Raw genomic sequence first — 6,212 nt, 5'->3', positions numbered from 1 at the left:
ACATGCATGCATTATGTGAATAAACCTTACTGAAAACCAATTTGACACAGATTTGCTCAATGAATAACACATTGCTAAAAAAATAAGCACATTAAGCACACTATTGCTTAAAATAAAAGCACATTCTCTGTTTCTACTCAGATCACAATCCTAAATCACACTTTTTGCTGAACTCTACACACAATTCTCTACTTTTGGCACAATTCTCGCATGGAAAGTACTACTATTCAAAATGCTAAACACAAATGACCAATTGGCCACATTACCTTCTCACCAGTTGAGACACTAGTCACATAAATCTTTAATTAGCGATCACAACTTACAAATGAATAAAAGCACCACAGATACGTATGCTCTCCTGTATTGGTGAACAATGGATGCCAATGCTGCATTGAGAGTAAAAGTAAGAGATGGAGGAGGGGTAGGAGTTCTCCAACACCATGTAAACTTTGGCCCCTACAATAGATCCCATCTGATCATCCTTTAGACACCCTCCACAACATCAAGATTCCAGCAGCACAGATGGATGGGCCAGAGCAGCCCATGTATGTTATCATCTGGGTCAACGTTAGTTTCCACCAGGCTGCTCCTTTGCCCACCCCAGATTTATCTCTCACCATATTCACCATTCCTGAATCCATTTTATCTGCAAGTATACAACTAGAATCCACAAACATAGATGCCCCTTCCACAGGCGTGAGGCATGTGGTGATATTCCTATAGATGCACTCCAGGGTTAGATGCCAGATACCTTCCACTGCTTGGCCAGGGAAAATATCGCCTGTCATGGGGATGAGGTTCTGTGACCAGACAGGAATGAAAGACAGGATGCAGGCACAAATTTTTTTCATTTTGACAGTTAGAATTTAGTCTACTGTATACAGTATTTGTATTTGTATAGAGAACACCTTATTTCTCTCATGTATAGTGAAATATTACTTTGTCATTTTATTGGTGTTTCTGTTTTATATTCAGCTACTGTCCATATTTTGTATGTCCAATGCTGAAAATGCAAAAGGCATAAGCCTACTGATAAGTAAAGATATTCATAATAGGGTTTTTCATTTTCAGTGTCCAATTGTTTCGCAGTAAGGTTTATTCATGTGATAAAAATTGATTTTGAGAAGATGCATTTAGCCAGAAATGTGTGCAGTTTTCCAGCATGTTTAAGGGTGTTGTGGTTCTTGTTGAGTGTGATTTTTGAGAACCTGAGGTATGGTTACGTGTGTAAATAACTGAAAAAAACTAAATGTACAACAAAATAATTCATATTTTTCAAAACTAATGTAAACATTTGAACACATGCTGGTGGCATTCAACTGTACACTAGTATCTATTGTTCCCTAACAGAGGAGAGCAAACCTGTGGCCCTTTTATTCATGCATTAGTTTGCAACTAAACTGGTTTAAACTGGTGTTTAAACTGGTGAGGAAGTAATGTGGCCAATTGGTCATTTGTATTTAGCATTTTGAATAGTAGTGCTTTCCATGTGAATACAAGAAATTATATTCATGAGAATTGTGCCAAAAGAAGAGAATTGTGTGTAAAATTTAGCAAAAAGTGTGATCTAGATCTGAGTGGAAACAGAGAATGTGCTTATATTTTTGCAGAAATGGTATAGGGGTTTGGTACATGAGTGTAAGGTTTTGGTACTGTGTTTTCAAGTCCTAGTGTTAGTTTGTAAACATTTGAAAAAAACTGTAATATGAGTGTAGAAATGTTATTGCACTCAAATGTTATCTATAATCAATATATTTTCATTTTAATTGTATTTACCTGAGCTTTTAAAAAGTGCTAATACATTTTAATCCTAACTTGTATTTAGTACAAGTCAGGAAAGTAGTAGTTTTCAGTGGATAGTGAATCGCAAACCAGGAATTGTGAAGGGAAACCTCTTGAAAGTTCAGTCATTAAAGATTGCATAATACAGAGAGGGAGGCATTTGCTTTAGAGTGGAAATGTAGTGAAAAAAATGTTTGCTGCATGTTTCCTCTGGACAGCTGCATCCCGGTCATGGCCCTCCTCCTTGGCCTTAACCCCCTTACTGAATGTGTGCAGCTGTCTTTTCAATATACGTTTGCTGGAGCAACTCTGCTCATCCTTCCCTTTCAATTCACCCACTCTCTCTAACTCGCCCAACCTTTCATGTAGCCTTTTCCCATAACATTACTGGTTAATGTTATTACTTCAAAGATGCTTTGCGAACGCAGTTCTCAGTTTCCACCTAGCTTTTTGACCCCAGTGTGCCCCTTTGAGGAGAAAAAAGCGGAAATGAACTGAGATACAGGAAAAAGTGGAATGGAGAGGAGGATGAAATAGAAAGAGAGGTAGGTCTGTAGCATAGTGGTTAAGGTAAATGACTGGGACACGCAAGGTCAATCGTTCTAATCCCGGGGTAGCCACAATAAGATCGGCACAGCCGTTGGGCCCTTGAGCAAGGCCCTTAACCCTGCATTGCTCCAGGGGAGGATTGTCTCCTGCTTAGTCTAATCAACTGTACGTTGCTCTGGATAAGAACGTCTGCCAAATGCCAATAATGTAATGTAATGTAGAATGCATAGGGAAAAAGATTAAGTACAAAAATTGATTGGTCACTAAGCAAGAATAGACAGGAACACATTAGACTATATCTGAATTGTCTATTTTTACATAATTCAGGTATTAATACAGATCAGCAAAGTTATTTTAACAGGCTCTTTAATCTCTCTGATGAAACTGGGTACTACAATCTTCTTTCAGAATTTGTAAGCCTGCCTTTTTAAATGTGCAATAGGTAAGATTTCTGTGTTAAAACATTGTTACACTCTGTACCAAAACACTCTGTACCAAAACATTGTATAACTGTACCATAATTCAAGCTCATTGGTTGAAAATTGGTTCCAATTGCCACAGCCAATGGCGTTTCAACGTTTGCGTGTTTACAGAGAAGGGGGAGGGATAAACTGTTATTGTTGGAAGGTGTTTGTTGCAGCTATTCCTCTCTTGACCATTAGAAGTCAGAAATTACCTATTGTCCCTTTAAAGCACAATTAATAGGACATTTTTCACTCAGTAATGATTTTGTTTGACACCACAAAACATATTATAATGATTTTAAAAAGGTGGTAATACACCTATCCAGTTAGATGTTTTATTATTTGTATTTGTACACATACCATTAGCAGGGCAACAATTCCAAAAATCACTTAAATCAGAACCTATATAATTTTAATGAAGGGAAATCCTAAGCATATTCATTTAGAGTACTCAAGGGCTGAGTTGGACGATTACCAATGTTTAGGTCTTGTCAAACATCTTCTGAACTGCACAACTATTGTCAGAGAGAGCCAGTGTTGCTATCTTGAAAATTCCATAATTGTATGAGTTATCGTTTTCCACAGAGACGTTAGAACCAGGCTAGTATGAGGTGGTTCCAAAGCTGGTTGAAAGGTTATAAGTATGATTGCGTTTCCATTGCATTACTACTATTAGAGAGTGAGACCACAACTCAAACTTTTTCCAAAAAGCATGGAACCCCACTGCTTTGAATCAATCTGCATTGCTGTGGCATCAGCAAATGACAGTATCTTCCTTTCTTCCTTTCTTTGCCCTCAGATTTTAGCAGTACTGCAGACCCAGTTCTACTTCCTACCAACTCTGCCCACAGCTGGCATCCAAGGAGGCCAGCGCCAGCACTATAGAGGGTGAAGCTGACACCAGTCAGCACATCAAAACTAATAACAGAATTTCATTGCCAAGCCTTCCTTCAGTAAGCCAGTTTGGTTCCAGCTCTGCAGTGAAAGAGGGGTATAAAGCCCTTTTTTACCATCCCAAGAGATGTTAGCAGAACTTCCGGTTTTTACTTGTTTATTCATTTATTATTTATTCATTCTTGTAAAAAAAAAAAAAACGCCTACCAAATAAGAACACCGTATAAATGAGACACCAAGGCAATTAGCCACATTGACTTCTGTCTATAAAAAGCACTTTAAGGGAGCAATCTGCCAAAGCTTTGTTCTGAAAGTCAATAGCACTGAAACACACAGCATTAATGCAAAACTCTGCTAGTTAAGCTGTCACATAAAATACAAGTTTAGACAATCAAAAAACTGAAACTGTACTAAAGCAGTTCATTTCACAACTACAACTGACTAATTGCTAAAGTGCCCTTAGTTTTCTTTATTTTTGGGTTAATTTTCGAAAAGATTTTTGTTTTGTTCAAACATTAAACAACCTAAAAAAATGCCTTAAACAACTCAACTGATTAATCTGCCAGACAGCAGCCTTAACATGTAGCCAAGTAACAAATGTAAGTGTCAAACCGTAAAGACACATCATATGGTACGTAAATATACACACACTGGGCACTTTATTAGGAACACCTGTACACCTACTTATTCATGTGATTATCTAATCAGCCTATCGTATGGCAGCAGTGAAATGCATAAAATCATGCAGATACGTGTCAGGAGCCTCACTTAATGTTCGCATCAACCATCAGAATGGGAAAAAATGTGATGTCAGTGATTTCCAACGTGACATGATTGTTGGTTGGGGATTTTCACACCCAACAGTCTCAAGAGTTTGCAGAGATTGGTGCAGCAGTTCTGTGGGCAAAAATGCCTTGTTAATCAGAGTGGTCAGAGGAGAGAGGAAGGTGATAGTAACACAAATAACGACACATTACAACAGTGGTATGCAGAAGAGCATCTCTGAACACACACTGCATCAGAACCGGATAGGCTACAGTAGCAGAAGTCTAAAAATGAAGTGTACTAAATAGCTAATAAAGTGCTCACTGTGTATAGGCCTAATATGTAGATAGAAAGTAGTTGGTTAGTACTTCATTGAGGAAAGTCCTCTCTGGAATTACAGAATATTATAAAATATTAGACACATTTTCAATTCTATTGTTTTTTTATTATTATTCAATGTGGGGCGACATGGCTCAGGCAGTAAGAGCAGTCGTCTGGCAGTCGGAGGGTTGCTGGTTCGATCCCCCGGCTGTGTCAAAGTGTCCCTGAGCAAGACACCTAACCCCCAAATGCTCCTGACGAGCTGGTTGGCGCCTTGCATGGCAGCCAATCGCCGTCGGTGTGTGAGTGTGTGTATGAATGGGTGAATGAGAAGCATCAATTGTACAGCGCTTTGGATAAAGGCGCTATATAAATGCCAACCATTTACCATTTACCATTCATGCAAGAACCACTCATACGATCAGATCTGTTCTTTCATTGCTTGTATGAGTGATTTAAGAGAACTTGGCGCATTCACCAATTTCATAAGAATCATGTAAACAATGTGTTCCATTCATTTCCATCACAACAGCCAAGAACTTACTTCTGCTGTCTCTCTGCCTACTGAAGTTGAGGAAAATGGATAGCAGGCATTTTCTTTTTTATTTATTATTATATTTATTATTTTATTTTGTTGTGCATCCTTGTGTTCTGTATTGTGATTGCCTCCTTCCTTGAGGGCATGTCAGCTGGCGTTGGCGTATATGAAATATGAATCAAGATTCAGCAACTGCATTGCTTATTTCTCGCCTGAAATGTTTTCAGAAACATATTTTAGTGGACTGTTTAGGAGAAATAAGAGGAAGTTCATTTTATTATGTTTTGCCAAAAACCAGTGAACTGCAGGTACTGATTATGTGGTAGATGTCCCCTGTTCTTGCTAATCCCACTGCCCATCAATCCGACGGAACCCACAAGTACCATATACTGTATACTGTATTATAGTTTTTTTCAATTGTTTACACACGTTTTCTAAAACCATACCTCAAGTTCTCAAAACTCTAAACAAAAACCACAATACCATTAACCAAACTCCACAAATCCCTGGCTAAATTAAATTTTTCTGTTGCTTCACAAAATGACTAATTGTTGTGTCAAAATTACACACACATGGACAGTCGCTGATTTTAGAACATGTTACTTTATATTATAAAATACTGTATAAAACAAACACACCAATAAAATCACAAAAACGTGTGTGCTAAGTTAAGCAAAAAGTGTGATTCATAATTGTGAGCTGAGTGGAAATCTATAATGTGTTTGTATTTTTGCCAAAATGCTATAGGGGCTTGAGTGTAAGGTTCTGGTTATTGTCTTTCAAGTCCCTGTGTTATGTGGAAACATTTTTTTTAACTGTATAATAGACATCTTAATTTATCTTGGCTGAACCACTCAGTTATGAAAGGCAGGATGGGTAGTTCTGGCCCACTTCATTAT

This window comes from Conger conger, chromosome 9, assembly GCF_963514075.1.
Source record: "Conger conger chromosome 9, fConCon1.1, whole genome shotgun sequence".
NCBI classification, from domain to species: Eukaryota; Metazoa; Chordata; class Actinopteri; order Anguilliformes; family Congridae; genus Conger; species Conger conger.
The sequence above is the reverse complement of the archived record's forward strand: the minus strand, read 5'-3'. Positions refer to the sequence as shown.